General features: G+C 48.1%; 1 protein-coding gene across 3 annotated transcripts in view; it reads right to left on the bottom strand.

Moving 5' to 3' along the window:
- Nucleotides 1-20000, bottom strand: part of LOC137431882 (cell adhesion molecule-related/down-regulated by oncogenes) — an 86969-nt gene that overhangs the window by 63610 nt on the left and 3359 nt on the right. The window contains exon 1 of one of the 3 annotated variants that reach the window (XM_078782599.1): nt 13944-14392. The exons of 1 other annotated variant lie outside the window; for it this stretch is intronic. The gene's annotated coding sequence lies outside the window, so the exon portion shown is untranslated. Of the gene's footprint in view, nt 1-13943; nt 14393-20000 lie in introns of those variants that run through there. One more of the 3 variants, XM_078782600.1, reaches the window with a different exon arrangement.

The following is a 20000-nucleotide window of genomic DNA, read 5'->3' as shown; positions in this document are numbered from 1 at the left end:
GTAATTGCACATACTTTTACAAGTACTTGGTGGGAATAAAAAGACAATTTGTAATACGTACTGGCAACAACCAGGTGGCATTTGTGGCCTACATGAGCATATTGTGTGTGGACAACCAACCAAAAACAAATGGACCTAAATGCAATCATCCCCTCTCCCTGACGAGGACAATAAATACGTTTTTAAAATGGCTCTAGATCTGTAAAAGCGATCGCCTCATCTCGGCCGAGAAGCTTAACACATTACATATGGAGAGATGGTCCTAAAAAAAAGGGGAAAATAAATATATAAATAAGAGAAGCTTCACACATTACATATGGAGATGGTCCTAAAAAAAAGGGGAAAATAAATATATAAATAAGAGAAGCTTCACACATTACACATGGAGAGATGGTCCTAAAAAAAAGGGGAAAATAAATATATAAATAAGAGAAGCTTCACACATTACACATGGAGAGATGGTCCTAAAAAAAAGGGGAAAATAAATATATAAATAAGAGAAGCTTCACACATTACATATGGAGATGGTCCTAAAAAAAAGGGGAAAATAAATATATAAATAAGAGAAGCTTCACACATTACATATGGAGATGGTCCTAAAAAAAAGGGGAAAATAAATATATAAATAAGAGAAGCTTCACACATTACACATGGAGAGATGGTCCTAAAAAAAAGGGGAAAATAAATATATAAATTAGAGAAGCTTCACACATTACACATGGAGAGATGGTCCTAAAAAAAAGGGGAAAATAAATATATAAATAAGAGAAGCTTCACACATTACACATGGAGAGATGGTCCTAAAAAAAAGGGGAAAATAAATATATAAATAAGAGAAGCTTTACACATTACACATGGAGAGATGGTCCTAAAAAAGGGGGAAATAAATATATAAATAAGTAAATATATAAATAAGAGAAGCTTTACACATTACACATGGGGAGATGGCCCTAAAAAAAGGGGGAAATAAATATATAAATAAATGAGAAGCTTTACACATTACATATGGAGATCTCGCGAGATCACGGCGAGGTCACGTCTTTTCGAAGCTGTTCCATGCGCTCACGCTTTCGAAGCTAAGTAATTTTTCACAATTGTGTTTGTGTCGAGACTGTATCTATCTTTCAGTGTGTGTACCTATAGCGTGTCTTTTAGGAAAATTTTCGGTGTTAATTTTTCGTACATGTATACACAATCGTCGGTTAATGCGTGTCGAGTGTTCTGAGGCATAGTACTCGTAGGCTTAGGCTACCGTCTCCGACCTTGTGGTTTTGTTTTCTCTCAGCGGTTCGTAGAATGCGCTGCAATTATTTTCGTTCTCCGTTTCATCCCAGTCGTTCACCCCATACTTCCTTGTTTAATATGTTTCCCATGAATCGTACACTTTTCAAAATCCAATCTCACCCCTCCCCTCCAAATCTTCCCCATCCCCACTTCCCTCCAAAACTTCCCCATCCCCCCTCCCCTCCAAAACTTCCCCATCACCCCTCCCCTCCAAATCCTCCCCATCACCCATCCCTTTCAAATCTCCCCCCTTGCCCCTTCCCTCCCCTCCCTCCTAAACTCCCCCCACTCCCCTCCCCTCCGAGACTCCCTCGCTCCTCCCCTCCCCTCTCACCCCTCCTCCTCAAAGCATCCTCCCTGCTTCTTCCCCCTTCCAACTTTCACCTTCATCTCCCCCAACCTTCTGCCTCGCTCTTCCCCCTCCTCAAATACCACCTCACTGTGCCTCACCCAATCTCCATCAAACCTTTTGTCCGCCCCATTCTTCCCTTTCTCCAAGCTATTCTGAAATCTCTGAAATCTCTGACACACCTTCAACAGCTCTCCCTACCTCTTCCTCCTCTTCCACATCTTACCCTACCCCTCCCCCCCCCCCCCCTGTTCTGTATCCGATGCTCCCCCTTCCTCTACATTAACGGTATGGACCTCAAACATCCGGGGCCTACGCTCAAACTTGACTGATCTCTCCATACAGGTTGCTTCTGACAAACCAGATGTGATCTGCTTAACAGAAACTTTCCTCCTTCATGATGTCTCTGATGCCTTGGTATCTCTTCCAGGTTACTCCCTCCTCCGGTATGATAGACCTGAGCCTCGTCCTGGAGGTGGGGTTGCTATCTTTATAAAAAAACTCTTCCTCACTCGCCCTCCACTGCCCTCTCTCCACCTCACCCCCAGGAATACCTTTGGCTACGGCTTCCCCTTCGCTCCCACCTTTTGTTCATATGTGTGTTGTACCGTCCACCAAACAGTGATGACTCCATCTACATCTCGCTGTCTGATAATATGGACCAACTTCTATCTACCCATCCCAACTCTCTCTTCCTCATATGTGGTGATTTCAATTGTCACCATGCCAGTTGGCTGGGTGTGGGTACCTCTCTCACCAGCAATGGCTCTTCAGCAAAGGACTTCTGCGACTCACTGGGACTGACACAATCTGTCAATTTCCCGACCCGGATCTGTCAACGGAGCATCTTCTCTTCTGGACTTGGTTATGACTAACTTCCCTGAAAATGTCTGCTGCTCTTCTTCTGCTCCAATCGGCTCATCTGATCATGTGCTTGTCAAAGTGGACATCTCTCTGACCATTCTCAGAGAGCCTCCTCAGCATCGACGAGTCTGGCATTTCACTCAGGCCAACTGGCACGGTCTTCAAGCAGCCATCAATCATCTGGACTGGTCTCCCATCTCTACCGCCTCTGACATCAACTCATCCAAGGAATTCTTTCAAAGTAAATTGCTCTCTCTCATGCACAGATTTATCCCATCTCGTCTTCAGTTGTCATACCCTTCCTCCCGTCCATGGTACACGGAATCTTGTAGTGAGGCTGTTGCCCTGAAACAACTTGCTTTCGTCTCCTGGAAAGCAAATCCAACGGAAGGAAATCTCATTTCCTTTCACAAAGCCCGAAACAAGTGTGTGTCCACCCTCAGGAGAGCCAGGAAACAATATCTCACCGTTCTCAAGACCGAACTCTCTTATCTGTCTCCCTCTTCCAAATCCTGGTGGCGTCTGGTCAAATCTGTTTCTGGTGTTTGTTCCCCCTCCATCCCCTCCCTCACCTCAAACGGCTTAACGGCTGACTCCGCACGTGAAAAAGCTGAATGCCTCAACTCTGTGTTTGCCTCTAAATCCTGTGTCCCAAACCCATCCCTCTCTGTACCCACCGTACCCAGTCGTACCCAGCTGCGCCTGGACTCTGTGTCCTTTCCTCCTGACAAGGTGGAAAAGTTTCTGTCAACCCTCGACTCTGATTCTGCAACTGGTCCTGACGGCATCAGCCCACGGGTCCTAAAATCATGTTCTTCCGCTCTTTCACTCCCTCTTTCTGTTCTCTTCACCCTCTCTTTTGCTCAAGGTCATCTGCCATCTGCTTGGAAATCAGACAACATCACCGCTTTGCACAAAAAAGGTGCAAAAACAGATCCTAGCAACTACAGACCAATCAGCCTTCTCCCAATTATCAGCAAAGTCATGGAATCCATCATTGCTTCAGATATGAAATCTTTCCTCTTCTCCAATGGCTTGATCTCTGATCATCAATTTGGTTTCAGACCTGGTCACTCTACTCTGGACATGCTGCTTCTGCTGACTCAACAATGGATGGAGGTCCTCAACGCCAAACAGGAAATTAGAGCTGTCTCCCTTGACATTTCACATGCCTTCGATACGGTCTGGCACCCTGCTCTGCTCACCAAACTCTCCTCCTTTGGTATCCATGGAAATCTCCACGCATGGCTGGCGGACTTCCTCTCTGGTCATAGTCAACATGTGGCCCTGAATGGGTTTCTCTCATCTCCTCTTCCTGTTCAGGCTGGAGTTCCCCAAGGTAGTGTTCTGGGCCCTGTGCTTTTTCTGGTCTTCATCAATGATCTCTCTGACTCTCATGAAAATCCTCTCTATCTCTTTGCTGACGACTCTACTCTCTGTCGCTCCATTCCTCATCCCCCAGATCGGCAGTCTGCAGCCTCCTCACTCTCTGCAGACCTGGACAAAATCACAGACTGGGCAAACAAATGAACATGTCTTTCAATCCTGATAAATCTCACACTCTTACGATGTCACTCAGAAAAGACCGACTGGACAACCCTCCCATCCACTTTCTGAATAATCCTCTCCAAGAACTTCTGTCACTCAAGCTTTTGGGTCTCACTATTTGCCATGATCTTTCCTGGGAAAACCACATTTCAAATCTGGCCTCCAAAGCCAGTCGCCGACTGGGCATCCTCCGTCGTGCGAAGTCCTTCCTTGGCACACCTGAGCTCCTCACCACATACAAGGCTTTCATCCGCAGCTCTATGGAATACTGCTCTCCCCTCTGGTCTGGTGCTCCTGCCTCACACCTAGCTCGTCTTCACGCTGTTGAAACCAAAGCGTTCAGAATCATTGGAATCTCCTGCGATGAAGCTGATTCCGAGGGCCTTTCACTCTCTCACCGCAGGCAGGTTGGTGGTCTTTCCGTCTTCTACCGACTCCTCTCTGGCCTTTCCCCCCCCAGCTCTCTCTGGGCTCTGTCCCCCAAATATTCCTACAGGTCACACAAGATCTGCCTGCAACCCTCTCATGGTTAAACTGCCAAAATCAAGACTCTCTGCTCACCTTCACTCCTTCATTCCTCTTTTCTCCCGCCTCTGGAACAAACTCCCTCACTCTCTTCAATCCCACTCCACCCTCCAGGTCTTTAAAACAGCTGTTCACCACCATCTCTTATCCTCCCCCATCCAAAACCTTGATCTTTTCTACCCCCGCTAATTTCGGTCCCCTTGTGTTTTATACCTCACCCCTCCCCCCCCCCCCCCCTTCCCACGCCTCCTCCCCCCAAGCCCTCTCCCTCCCACACTTCTCCCTGCTCTCAAATGTTGTGGTTGTGTGCTTCCCCTTCTCTCCCCATCTTGTCTTCCGCTCCCTCTTTTTATATATTTTGTTTGTCTGGTTGATGTGTTTGTGAAATAAATGTTCGCTCTTTCACGAGCCTCGATTCAGTATTAAAAATAAAAAAATAAAAAATAAAATAAAATGGCCCTAAAAAAAGGGGGAAATAAATATATAAATAAATAAATAAATAAGAGAAGCTTTACACATTACACATGGAGAGATGGTCCGAAAAAAAGGGGGAAATAAATATATAAATAAATAAATATATAAATAAGAGAAGCTTTACACATTACACATGGAGAGATGGTCCGAAAAAAAGGGGGAAATAAATAAATAAATAAATATATAAATAAGAGAAGCTTCACACATTACACATGGAGAGATGGTCCTAAAAAAAGGGGGAAATAAATATATAAATAAATAAATATATAAATAAGAGAAGCTTCACACATTACACATGGAGAGATGGTCCTAAAAAAAGGGGGAAATAAATATATAAATAAATAAATATATAAATAAGAGAAGCTTTACACATTACACATGGAGAGATGGTCCGAAAAAAAGGGGGAAATAAATATATAAATAAATAAATATATAAATAAGAGAAGCTTTACACATTACACATGGAGAGATGGTCCGAAAAAAAGGGGGAAATAAATAAATAAAAACGCACCCAACATTAATGCTGGTAAATAGAAGCCTGTACTCACCTTGAGGCTACAGGAACTCATGAAAGCATTCCACTCTTACAACATCACCGAAGCCTCAAAGTCAGTGAGGAATGACCGGTCGGTCAAATGATCCAGAGCACAAGAAAAGCGTATAAAAGGAGCAGGCCACAAACGAGAGCCATTGAGACAGAGAGACAGATCCAATTGGATTGTAGCGAGAGAATTAAAAGGCTACTTCAATCCACCTCCAGATGGGTTTAGACTAAAAATAAACCGAGGGCCTCCAGGGAATACCACACGACTCACGGGTAAGAATCCCACTCAACAGGTGCATCGACAGGGAAAAGTAAAGAAAGCAGAAGTCTGCAGTTGAGACCATACAATAATGGGTATCGCATGATGGTTGCGATGGTGGGTAGACAAACCCCATTTTGACAGGTGAGGTGGACAATCGCCACTCCATGTATCCGACTTTGGCTCGCGTCCGTCTTTTTTGGCCGGAAGAGTGGCCGGTCCTCGTGAGCAGGTGGCAAAGATTGATCAGCAACAATGGATCCTCATCACTGTGGTGTGCAAACACCACGGCCGTCGAGGGCACGGCACCACCAAAAACATCCTGCTTGCGGCCGGACAGTCTGACTACGTTGCTTGCGGCCGGACAGTCTGGCTACCTTGCTCGCGGCCGGACAGTCTAGCTACGTTGCTCGTGGCCGGACAGTCTGGCTATGTTGCTCGCGGCCGGACAGTCTGGCTACGTTGCTCGCGGCCGGACAGTCTGGCTACGTTGCTTGCGACCGGACAGTCTGGCTACGTTGCTCGCGGCCGGACAGTCTGGCTACGTTGCTCGTGGCCGGACAGTCTGGCTACGTTGCTCGCGGCCGGACAGTCTGGCTACGTTGCTCGCGGCCGGACAGTCTGGCTACGTTGCTCGCGGCCGAACAGTCTGGCTACGTTGCTCGCGGCTGGACAGTCTGGCTACGTTGCTCGCGGCCGGACAGTCTGGCTACGTTGCTCGCGGCCGGTCAGTCTGGCTACGTTGCTCGCGGCCGGACAGTCTGGCTACGTTGCTCGCGGCCGGACAGTCTGGCTACGTTGCTCGCGGGCGGACAGTCTGGCTACGTTGCTCGCGGTCGGACAGTCTGGCTACGTTGCTCGCGGCCGGACAGTCTGGCTACGTTGCTTGCGGCCGGACAGTCTGGCTACGGTGCTCACGGCCGGACAGTCTGGCTACGTTGCTCGCGGCCGGACAGTCTGGCTACGTTGCTCGCGGCCGGAAAGTCTGGCTACGTTGCTCGCGGCCGGACAGTCTGGCTACGTTGCTCGCGGCCGGACAGTCTGGCTACGTTGCTCGCGGCCAGACAGTCTGGCTACGTTGCTTGCGGCCCGAGTCTGGCTACGTTGCTTGTGGCCGGACAGTCTGGCTACGTTGCTTGTGGCCGGACAGTCTGGCTACGTTGCTTGTGGCCGGACACTGACTACTTTGCTTGCGGCCAGACAGTCTGGCAACCATGCTTGCGGCCGGACAGTCTGGCTACCTTGCTTGCGGCCGGACAGTCTGGCTACCATGCTTGTGGCCGGACAGTCTGGCTGCCTTGCTTGCGGCCGGACAGTCTGGCTACCTAGCTTGCGGCCGGACAGTCTGGCTACCTTGATTGCGGCCGGACAGTCTGGCTACGTTGCTTGTGGCCGGACAGTCTGGCTACGTTGCTTGCGGCCCGAGTCTGGCAACCATGCTTGCGGCCGGACAGTCTGGCTACCTTGCTTGCGGCCGGACAGTCTGGCTACCATGCTTGTGGCCGGACAGTCTGGCTGCCTTGCTTGCGGCCGGACAGTCTGGCTACCTAGCTTGCGGCCGGACAGTCTGGCTACCTTGCTTGCGGCCGGACAGTCTGGCTACCTTGATTGCGGCCGGACAGTCTGGCTACCTTGATTGCGGCCGGACAGTCTGGCTACCTTGCTTGCGGCCGGACAGTCTGGCTACCTTGTTTGCGGCCGGACAGTCTGGCTACCTTGCTTGCGGCCGGACAGTCTGGCAACCTTGCTTGCGGCCAGACAGTCTGACTACCTTGCTTGCGACTCAGTGCGGACCTTTCAGTGGAATCGTTCTTGCTTTCATCTTTAAACAGGAGGTATTGAGGTGTCCGAGTGGTGAGCATGGTGAGCATGCTGCATCGTAACCTAAAAGGGGAGAGTAGTAAATTAGAGGAAGAAGGAGAGCGAATGAGGCCCCAATAAGGAACGGAAAGCAGTTGATGACAGCCATTCAGGAACCGTTCGCCCATTAAGACTCCATTAGCAAGAGGAATGTGGTTGTTCAGACTGTTTCACACCACCCAAAGCACAGTTGGCAGGCAATGGTGAGTGTGCAGTGGTAACTACACCCGGTTTTATCTGATTTAGCAACAAACTGCACATCACAAACTTATAACAAATTCCTTGGCAAAATAAGTGGTTTGTAAACATTGTGGAGCAAAACCAGCATGACTCTCCCACGGGACATTTAGAGCGCGACATCAACAGCAAACACAAAATAAATAAAACTTAGTTTGCTTAGTGTGCGGTTTGGCCTGGAATCCAATTAAACGCGGTTTGGTCTAGAAGCCAATGAAACGCGGTTTGGCCTGGAATCCAATGAAACGCGGTTTGGCCTGGAATCCAATGAAACGCGGTTTGGCCTGGAATCCAATGAAACGCGGTTTGGCCTGGAATCCAATGAAACGCGGTTTGGCCTGGAATCCAATGAAACGCGGTTTGGCCTGGAATCCAATGAAACGCGGTTTGGCCTGGAATCCAATGAAACGCGGTTTGGCCTGGAATCCAATGAAACGCGGTTTGGCCTGGAATCCAATGAAACGTGGTTTGGCCTGGAATCCAATGAAACGCGGTTTGGCCTGGAATCCAATGAAACGCGGTTTGGCCTGGAATCCAATGAAACGCGGTTTGGCCTGGAATCCAATGAAACGTGGTTTGGCCTGGAATCCAATGAAACGCGGTTTGGCCTGGAATCCAATGAAACGCGGTTTGGCCTGGAATCCAATGAAACGCGGTTTGGCCTGGAATCCAATGAAACGCGGTTTGGCCTGGAATCCAATGAAACGCGGTTTGGCCTGGAATCCAATGAAACGCGGTTTGGCCTGGAATGAAACGTGGTTTGGCCTGGAATCCAATGAAACGCGGTTTGGCCTGGAATCCAATGAAACGCGGTTTGGCCTGGAATCCAATGAAACGCGGTTTGGCCTGGAATCCAATGAAACGCGGTTTGGCCTGGAATCCAATGAAACGCGGTTTGGCCTGGAATCCAATGAAACGCGGTTTGGCCGAGAAGCCAATGAAACGCCGTTTGGCCTGGAAGCCAATGAAACGCGGTTTGGCCTGGAATCTAATGAAACGCGGTTTAGCCTGGAATCCAATGAAACGCGGTTTGGCCTGGAATCCAATGAAACGCGGTTTGGCCTGGAATCCAATGAAACGCGGTTTGGCCTCGAAGCCAATGAAACGCGGTTTGGCCTGGAATCCAATGAAACGTGGTTTGGCCTGGAATCCAATGAAACGCGGTTTGGCCTGGAATCCAATGAAACGCGGTTTGGCCTGGAATCCAATGAAACGTGGTTTGGCCTGGAATCCAATGAAACGCGGTTTGGCCTCGAAGCCAATGAAACGTGGTTTGGCCTGGAATCCAATGAAACGCGGTTTGGCCTCGAAGCCAATGAAACGTGGTTTGGCCTGGAATCCAATGAAACGCGGTTTGGCCTGGAATCCAATGAAACGTGGTTTGGCCTGGAATCCAATGAAACGCGGTTTGGCCTGGAATCCAATGAAACGCGGTTTGGCCTGGAATCCAATGAAACGCAGTTTGGTCTAGAAGCCAATGAAACGCGGTTTGGCCTGGAATCCAATGAAACGCGGTTTGGCCTGGAATCCAATGAAACGCGGTTTGGTCTAGAAGCCAATGAAACGCGGTTTGGCCTGGAATCCAATGAAAGGCAGTTTGGTCTAGAAGCCAATGAAACGCGGTTTGGCCTGGAAGCCAATGAAACGCGGTTTGGTCTAGAAGCCAATGAAACGCAGTTTGGCCTGGAATCCAATGAAACGCAGTTTGGTCTAGAAGCCAATGAAACGCAGTTTGGTCTAGAAGCCAATGAAACGCAGTTTGGTCTAGAAGCCAATGAAACGCGGTTTGGCCTGGAATCCAATGAAACGCAGTTTGGTCTAGAAGCCAATGAAACGCGGTTTGGCCTCGAAGCCAATGAAATGTGGTTTGGCCTGGAATCCAATGAAACGCGGTTTGGCCTGGAATCCAATGAAACGCAGTTTGGTCTAGAAGCCAATGAAACGCGGTTTGGCCTGGAAGCCAATGAAACGTGGTTTGGCCTGGAATCCAATGAAACGCGGTTTGGCCTGGAATCCAATGAAACGCGGTTTGGCCTCGAAGCCAATGAAACGTGGTTTGGCCTGGAATCCAATGAAACGCGGTTTGGCCTCGAAGTCAATGAAACGTGGTTTGGCCTGGAATCCAATTAAACGCAGTTTGGTCTAGAAGCCAATGAAACGCGGTTTGGCCTGGAAGCCAATGAAACGCGGTTTGGCCTCGAAGCCAATGAAACGCGGTTTGGCCTCGAAGCCAATGAAACGCGGTTTGGCCTCGAAGCCAATGAAACGCGGTTTGGCCTCGAAGCCAATGAAACGCGGTTTGGCCTCGAAGCCAATGAAACGCGGTTTGGCCTAGACGCCAATGAAACGTGGTTTGGCCTGGAAGCCAATGAAACGCGGTTTGGCCTGGAACCCAATGAAACGCGGTTTGGCCTGGAAGCCAATGAAACGCGGTTTGGCCTGGAAGGCAATGAAACCCGGTTTGGCCTGGAAGCCAATGAAACGCGGTTTGGCCTGGAAGGCAATGAAACGCGGTTTGGCCTGGAAGCCAATGAAACGCCGTTTGGCCTCGAAGCCAATGAAATGCGGTTTAGCCTGGAAGCCAATGAAACGCGGTTTGGCCTAGAAGCCAATGAAACGCGGTTTGGCCTCGAAGCCAATGAAACGCGGTTTGGCCTGGAGGCCAATGAAATGCGGTTTGGCCTAGAAGCCAATGAAATGTGGTTTGGCCTGGAAGCCAATGAAACGCGGTTTGGCCTAGAAGCCAATGAAATGCGGTTTGGCCTGGAAGCCAATGAAACCCGGTTTGGCCTGGAAGCCAATGAAACGCGGTTTGGCCTGGAAGCCAATGAAACCCGGTTTGGCCTGGAAGCCAATGAATCCCGGTTTGGCCTGGAAGGCAATGAAACGCCGTTTGGCCTGGAAGCCAAAGAAACGCGGTTTGGCCTGGAAGGCAATGAAACGCCGTTTGGCCTGGAAGCCAATGAAATGCGGTTTGGCCTCGAAGCCAATGAAATGCGGTTTGGCCTGGAAGCCAATGAAACGCGGTTTGGCCTGGAAGCCAATGAAACGCGGTTTGGCCTGGAAGCCAAAGAAACGCGGTTTGGCCTGGAAGGCAATGAAACGCCGTTTGGCCTAAAAGCCAATGAAATGCGGTTTGGCCTCGAAGCCAATGAAATGCGGTTTGGCCTGGAAGCCAATGAAACGCGGTTTGGCCTAGTAGCCAATGAAACGCTATTTCGCCTAGAAGCCAATGAAACGCTATTTGGCCTCGAAGCCAATGAAACGCGGTTTGGCCTAGACGCCAATGAAACATCAGCCATGGATCCAACGTCTCCGTCTACGTGGTCCCATTGTCAGTTCGAGTTGGCGATAGAAACCCACAATTCACAGGCCTCTTGATGAATAAATAAATAAATAAATATTAAAATAAACACGCGCCATTTTGAAGGTTGAACTCGACACGTTGACGTACAGTTTACCTGCAGGTACTGTACACACAAGTGGAGTAAAAGAAGGTAGGAGGAGCATTGTACCTCACCAATTGCAGAGTCTCTGAACAGCGCGTTATAGAGATTACGATGATGCGACATTTACACTTTAGGCACTTACAAGTGTGAGAACTTCCGACCAATCAGAGTGAATGACACATTGAGAGACTGAAAATCCACGTCCATTATGGAACATGGGACACATTTTTTGCACAGCACGAAAATGTCCTTTTCACAACTGAATACCTCATAGAGCATCGCCCATGCACCTACTCATAAGTACCACCATAACCCTCACACCCACTCATAGGCACCACAATCACCCTCACACCCACTCATAGGCACCACCATCAGCCTCACACCCACTCATAGGCACCACCATCAGCCTCACACCCACTCATAGACACCACCATCACCCCTCACACCCACTCATAGGCACCACCATCACCCTCACACCCACTCAGAGGCACCACCATCACCCTCACACCCACTCAGAGGCACCACCATCACCCTCACACCCACTCAGAGGCACCACCATCACCCTCACACCCACTCAGAGGCACCACCATCACCCTCACACCCACTCATAGGCACCACCATCACCCTCACACCCACTCATAGGCACCACCATCACCATCACCCTCACACCCACTCATAGGTACCACAATCACCCTCACACCCACTCATAGGCACCACCATCACCCTCACACCCACTCATAGGCACCACCATCACCCTCACACCCACTCATAGGCACCACAATCACCCTCACACCCACTCATAGGCACCACAATCACCCTCACACCCACACCCACTCATAGGCACCACCATCACCCTCACACCCACTCATAGGCACCACAATCACCCTCACACCCACTCAGAGGCACCACCATCACCATGACATCCACACCCACTCATAGGCACCACCATCGCCCTCACACCCACTCAGAGGCACCACCATCACCCTGACACCCACTCAAAGACACCACCATCGTCCTCACTCGCCGATCACCACCCTCGCACTCACTCGCCGATCACCACCCTCGCACTCACTCGCCGATCACCACCCTCGCACTCACTCGCCGATCACCACCCCCGCACTCACTCGCCGATCACCACCCTCGCACTCACTCGCCGATCACCACCCTCGCACTCACTCGCCGATCATCATCCTCGCACTCACTCGCCGATCATCATCCTCGTACTCACTCGCCGATCATCACCCTCGCACTCACTCGCCGATCATCACCCTCGCACTCACTCGCTGATCACCTCACTCACCGATCATCACCTCGCACTCACTCACCAATCATCACCCTCGCACTCACTCACCAATCATCACCCTCGCACTCACTCACCAATCATCACCCTCGCACCCACTCACCAATCATCACCCTCGCACTCACACCAATCATCACCCTCGCACTCACACCAATCACCCTCGCACTCACCCACCAATCATCACCCTCGCACTCACTCACCAATCATCACCCTCGCACTCACTCACCAATCATCACCCTCGCACTCACTCACCAATCATCACCCTCGCACTCACTCACCAATCATCACCCTCGCACTCACTAACCAATCATCACCCTCGTACTCACTCACCAATCATCACGCTCGCACTCACTCACCAGTCATCACCCTCGCACTCACCCACCAATCATCACCCTCGCACTCACTCGCCGATCAGCTCTCGCCGATCATGACCTCGCACTCACTCACCAATCATCACCCTCGCACTCACTCACCGATCACCACCTCGCACTCACTCACCAATCATCACCCTCGCACTCACTCACAAATCATCACCCTCGCACTCACTCACCAATCATCACCCTCGCACTCACCCAGCAATCATCACCCTCGCACTCACTCGCCGATCAGCTCTCGCCGATCATGACCTCGCACTCACTCACCAATCATCACCCTCGCAATCACTCACCGATCATCACCCTCGCACTCACTCACCGATCATCACCCTCGCACTCACTCACCGATCATCACCCTCGCACTCACTCACCGATCATCACCCTCGCACTCACACGCCGATCATCACCCTCGCACTCACTCACCAATCATCACCCTCGCACTCACTCACCAATCATCACCCTCGCACTCACTCACCAATCATCACCCTCGCACTCACCAATCATCACCCTCGCTCTCACTCACCAATCACCACCCTCACCGAACATCGCCCTCACCAATCATCGCCCTCACCAATCATCGCCCTCACCGATCATCACCCTCACCGATCATCACCCTCACCGATCATCACCCTCACCGATCATCACCCTCACCAATCATCACCCTCACACTCACTCACCAATCATCACCCTCGCACTCACTCACCAATCATCACCCTCGCACTCACTCGCCGATCATCACCCTCACCGATCATCGCCCTCACCAATCATCACCCTCACCAATCATCACCCTCGCACTCACTCACCAATCATCACCCTCACCGATCATCACCCTCACCGATCATCACCCTCACCGATCATCACCTCGCACTCACTCACCTTGATGTTGATGTTCATCTCCAAGCCGGACACGTTCCTTTCCCTCATTTCGAGGCCTCTCCGAGTTTACTGACGAGAACGAACGTCGCTTAAAATAACAAAGTAACCTGGTAACTGTCTAACCTGTATATCCGGAGGGATGAAGGCTCAAGGTGCCGTTTACCTGGTTGAATGACCGGTTAGTTGCATGATCACCTGGCCGACGACAAGGCTGCATCATGTGGTTTAGTTCAAACGATCGTCACAGCACGAAGGATCAGGGATCCGGTACTCGCACACACAACCATTAGCCAATCCCCAAAGGAGTAAACTACACCAGGTAAACTTTCACAAACACCACATACGGTACACCAACTTGTCGGTGTGAGTGAGCTCTGGTCGAATGATCGAATAAACGGAAATCACCTCCTTCTATACTCCAGCCATTCATTCCTTGTTCGTTCGTTCTCTCATTCGGCACGATCACGTTCCCGAAGCACGTGGAGCACTCGTCGCGTTTGAACGTTTCACGAATGGTTCAAACACACGTCCCGAATCCATGCTTCGTCCTCCGTGCATCAATGTCATGTAAACAGAGACGATTCCGAGTGGAACGCGCACTCTTTACTCTCACTCTCCATGTATTCATTTGTACCGGTAACTGTTACCTGCACGCTATTTTACCGGTAAAATGCTTACCTTGCTTCATGCTCCGTGACGTTCCTACGAGTCGAGGGTGAATAGTGCATTGAAATAATTCCACCAGTTTAGCGAATAAAATAGTGACGCAACGTCTATTTATTACGTCCGCAAGAAACTCAAAACGCACCTGAGCACAACAGATACCTGACTCTTAATAGTTATATTGTCCGATTCTCTTCCCCCGAACTAATAGTGACGTCTCTCTGATACTAACCGACGATGTCACTTTTACGAGAAAAGGATATTGAAGGATTACCTGCTGAATTGATGTGCCTTGATTAGTTAAAATTAACTTTGACCACTGATGGTGGATAACCAGGTATGTTCAGTTACCACCTACCAGGTTTCTTGTGGAGCGATCACAAAGTGGTTTGAGCACTCAAGCGAGCACTACCTTGGAACCCGTTGATAAGGAACGGCTGGCTTGGCAAGCGCTAGCAAGCTGCTCGGTAACTGAACACACCTCGATGAACATCAAGTATGATAGCCGTGAGTGTGTGTCTATATCTATATACAGACTTGACATTTAATATGGAATATTTTTTTGTGGGGGTGAACTTACTTTTCAAGATGTCTTAGAACCAAAAGTTCATTGGAATTATGTTGAAATTATTCTAGATTTTGTTAATGTGACCTTTGACAGAAACAAACACCACATTTGACATTTCGAAGCAAATAAATTGATCCTTGAAAGTGATGTAAACTGATGTCGAACTCAATTCACGGACAGTACTGTGTTAAACTTCTGTGCGTTTTCCAGAAATATCTCTTTATTTTGCACATTAGCCAAAAATTTTTTTTAACAAAAACAAAAGTTAAATGACGACTGGGATTACGGACAGTAAAATTACAGTTCAGTACTTCGTGTAACCCCCACGAGCATTCAGGAGAGCATGTACACGTTGAGGCATGCTGTTCACGAGATTTGCCAAGGTTTGGACAGGAATCGCTTGCCATGCAGTGACAATAGTCTGCTGCAATTCATGCACAGTGGCAGGCTGCTGGTCCAAGTTGTCGATTTGACGCGTTAATTCTGCCCACAAGTTCTCTATCGGCTTCATATCCGGGGACATGGCAGGCCACTCCATATGCTCTGCACCACGGTCAGCAAGAAAGTGTTGGATCATGCGAGCACGATGAGGCCGTGCATTGTCATCTTGGAAGACAAAGTTTCCTCGAAAGGCTGCACGAACAAATGGAAGCAATGTTTCTTCCAGAATGGCCCTGTGCTTGAACTGGTTCAGGTTTCCATTCAGAACAACCAGGTCAGTTTTTCCCTCTGCATGAAAATCAGCCCAAATGGTCACCCCACCACCTCCAGCTTGGACTCTTGGCACTATACAATCTTCGTTGTAGGCTTCATGCACTTGTCTGCGCACTCGGACGTGGCCATATTGACGATAGACTAGAAATCTAGACTTGTCACTGAAGATCACGTGATTCCAGTGTACTGGCTGCCATTGACGATGCTCTCTGGCCCACTGCAATCGGCTCTGGCGGTGTTGTCTGATCAGATGTGGCTTTCTCAGGGGACGCCTGGCACGATAGCCTGCTTGAACCAGTCATTGGTTGACTAGCCTTCTGGATACAGGCACATTTGTCAGTTGCTGCCACTCAGCCCTAAGCCGATTAGCTGACTTGGTACGGCCATTGCGGACTAACCAGTGCAGCTGGCGATCATCCCTCCTTGTGGTTCTGCGGGGACGTCCTGGCCTCGGTATTGGAGTAGGGACACCCCTCTGAGCATTTCGTTTCAGGATCTTTGACACCTGATGTTGAGTGATGCCTTACTGCCGAGCAATAGCATGCTGTTTCATGCCGGAATTTCGTAAAGCCACCACTAAATGACAAACAGCATTGTCGAGTTGACGGACCATCTCCAGGGGAAGCAGCAATAACTTTTGTAGACGTGCAGCAGTTGTTTTCCACTAATACAGAACGCAACAACCCTTATTGTTGCGTAATACAGAACGCAACAACGCAACTACCCCCGCTAATTCACCCCAGATCCACCTTGTTTGAAATTCCAACTTCTTTCCTGGAAGTCCTGGCAGTGTCCATATGTTTTATACCTCTCCCACCACCCCCTTCCCATGCCTCCCCCCCCAAAGCCCTCGCCCTCTCTCAGATCTCTCGATGTCTCCATGTCTCTCGGTCCCTGCTCTCAAATGTTGTGTTTGTGTCCTTCCCCCTCTCTCCCCATCTTGTCTACCGCTCCCGATGTTATATGTTTTATGTGTCGTTTGTCTTTCTGTGTGATTAATGTTCGCTCTTTCACGAGCCTCGATCTTGTATACAAAAAAAATAAAAAAATAAAAAATAAAAAAATAATAAAAAAAATAATAAAATACACCCCATTGTGAAGCCAATCGTCAAATGTACCTGTCCGTACATTTTGTCACGCCACCTGTGATATAATCCTGTTATTGACTTCTTGCTGCGACAGACAATCAGTGACATGGTTCTTTTAACAAAGAAATCACCGAAGTGTAAAAGAAACTCACCAGATTGATATACTGAGTTCAGAAAGTAAACCCAAGTCAAGAAAAAATATATATTCCATATTAAATGCCAAGTCTGTATATATATATATATCTGTGCAGTGTCTGTGTTGTCCTGTGTTGTTCTGTGTTGTCCTGTGTTGTCACTGAACTACTCCCTCAAACTTTTGTGAAATCGTACCAAACTTGTGGTATGCACATATCTCTCCCGTCGGTATGTCCTAAGGGTATTTTGTTTGGAAAAATTTCCCAATTATTATTATTTTTTGGGGGAATTTTTTCGGAATTTTTTTTTTTTCAACTTCAATTGTTACCTTCGCAAAAGCGGAAGGTTATGTTTTGATCGCTGTGTATTTATTTGTATGTCTGTGTGTGTGTGTGTATGTTATTCGCATAACTCAAAAAGTATTCAACCGAATTGCATGAAATTTGGTGGGATGATTGGTTATTATACGGGACACATTTGATTAGATTTTGGGAGCAATCGGGTCAAAGGTCAAGGTCAAGGTCACGAAAAGGTCAAAATCGTATTTTTACCAAGTACAGAACAGTAGCTGCGGCGAAGGTATGCGCTCTACCGAGTGCCCGTTCTAGTTTATAAAAGGTAATATCACGTATATTACAAATACATTTGTGCATTATGATTGTTTGAATTATGATTGGTTTAAACCATGACAAAACAGCAACTCAGGTACAGTCATTTATCTATATATCGACACATCTGGGCAGTGTCTGTGTTGTCACTTAACGACTCTCTCAAACTTTTGTTTCCGTGGTTGTGAAGTGATTTTAATAACGTTGTGGTGGTTTTGAATTACGTGGTGGTGAGGTATTTTGAATTATGTGGTGGTGAGGTATTTTTAAATCACATGGTGGTGAGGCGTTTTGTTTTAGGTGTTTGAGGTGTTTTTATTACTGTGAGGTGTTTTTATTACGTGTTTTATGGCTGTGAGGTGTTTTGAATTACTTGGTGGTGAGGTGTAATCGTCCCAAACTTCCAGTCCGCACCTACCCCTCCCGTATGTGTGTGCTGAGGGGTTCTTTTTTGAATTCTATATATTTTTTCAACCTCAATTGCTTACAAAAATGTAATATCACAAACACTAGAAATAAATTTGTGCAAAATAATTGTTTGTATTATGATTGAAGTAAATCATGACAACACAGAAACTCAGGTACAGTCATTATCCTCTGTTAAAATAAGCCCGTCCCTCAGTAATGACGCGTGGTGAGGCGAGCGTAGCGAGCCGAGCCAAGCTAGTATATATGTTGGAACCCATCTGTGGATCGGTCCCATCGGCCGATGGGTCTGACCCGTTTGGCGACCCATCTGTGGATGCACGAGAAATGACAATGCAGACCCATCGGCCGATGCGGATCTGCGGATGTGTTGTTCACCTTGAAGGAATGTGTATGCATCAATGGTGGATGAGTTAACCAAACCCTAACCCTAACCCTAACCTAACCCTAACAACCCTAACCCTAACCCTAACAACTAACCCTAACCCTAACCCTAACCCTAACAACCCTAACCCTAACAACCCTAACCCTAACCCTAACCCTGACCCTAACCCTAACAACCCTAACCCTAACCCTAACAACCCTAACCCTAACCCTAACCCTAACCCTAACCCTAACCCTAACCCTAATCATCAGCACCTGCCACTCTCTACCCTGCCACCATTCCCCTCTGCCATTATCAGAGGAACACCTAATGTTTTGTATGAATGTTGAGTATGTTATGTAAAGCTTTACTAAAACTGCCATGTATCTGTTAATTACAAAATGTATTGACAAAATGTATAAATAGATGGGTAGAAATAGATAATAAAACATTAAAAAATCATCTCTGTTAAATTCCTACCACATGTAATTCCAATGACTGTGTACCTGATTGAAGAGCACCATTCTGTCAACACATTCCTTCAAGGTGAACAACACATCCGCAGATGGCGCAGACCCATCGGCCGATGGGTCTGCATTGTCATTTCTCGTGCATCCACAGATGGGTCGCCAAACGGGTCAGACCCATCGGCCGATGGGACCGATCCACAGATGGGTTCCAACATATATATATATATATATATATATATATATATATATATATATATATATATATATATATATATATATATATATATATATATATATACAGATACAACCATCCGCTCCTCCAAACTGTCCACCTGTAGTAGTCTAATTTACCTTGGCCCCACCCCTCACCTTGCCCTACAGATTGAGAGACCACGAAGATCATGAAGATCAATTACGCATTTAAAACCATTATTAAACTCATATAGTCATATGTAAAAACTGTTGAATTGAATCTAGAACATGATCAAACCTCCCTCAAAAACGTGTGTCTGGTGGAGGTCATCCAATCCGATGAAGGTCATTTAATCACGTGTAGGTCATTCAATCTGATAAAGGTCATCCAATCGGGTAAAGGTCATCCAATCCGGTGAAGGTCATCCAATCCGGTGAAGGTCATCCAATCCGGTAAAGGTCATCCAATCTGGTAAAGGTCATCCAATCCAGTGAAGGTCATCCAATCCGGTGAAGGTCATCCAATCCGGTGAAGGCCATCCAATCTCGTGAAGGTCATACAATCCGTTGAAGGTCATCCAATCCGGTGAAGATCATCCAATCTGGTAAAGGTCATCCAATCCGGTGAAGGTCATCCAATCTTGTAAAGGTCATCCAATCTGGTAAACGTCATCCAATCTGGTAAAGTTCATCCAATCTGGTGAAGGTCATCCAATCTGGGTAAGGGCATCCAATCCGGTAAAGGTCATACAATCTGGTGAAGGTCATTCATTCTGGTGAAGGTCATACAATCAGGTGAAGGTCATACAATCGGGTGAAGATCAAACAA

The sequence above is a fragment of the Myxine glutinosa genome, chromosome 7 (genome assembly GCF_964187855.1).
Source record: "Myxine glutinosa chromosome 7, kmMyxGlut1.1, whole genome shotgun sequence".
Taxonomy (NCBI): Eukaryota; Metazoa; Chordata; class Myxini; order Myxiniformes; family Myxinidae; genus Myxine; species Myxine glutinosa.
Note: the sequence above shows the minus strand (reverse complement) of the source record. Positions and strands in the feature narration are given on the sequence as shown.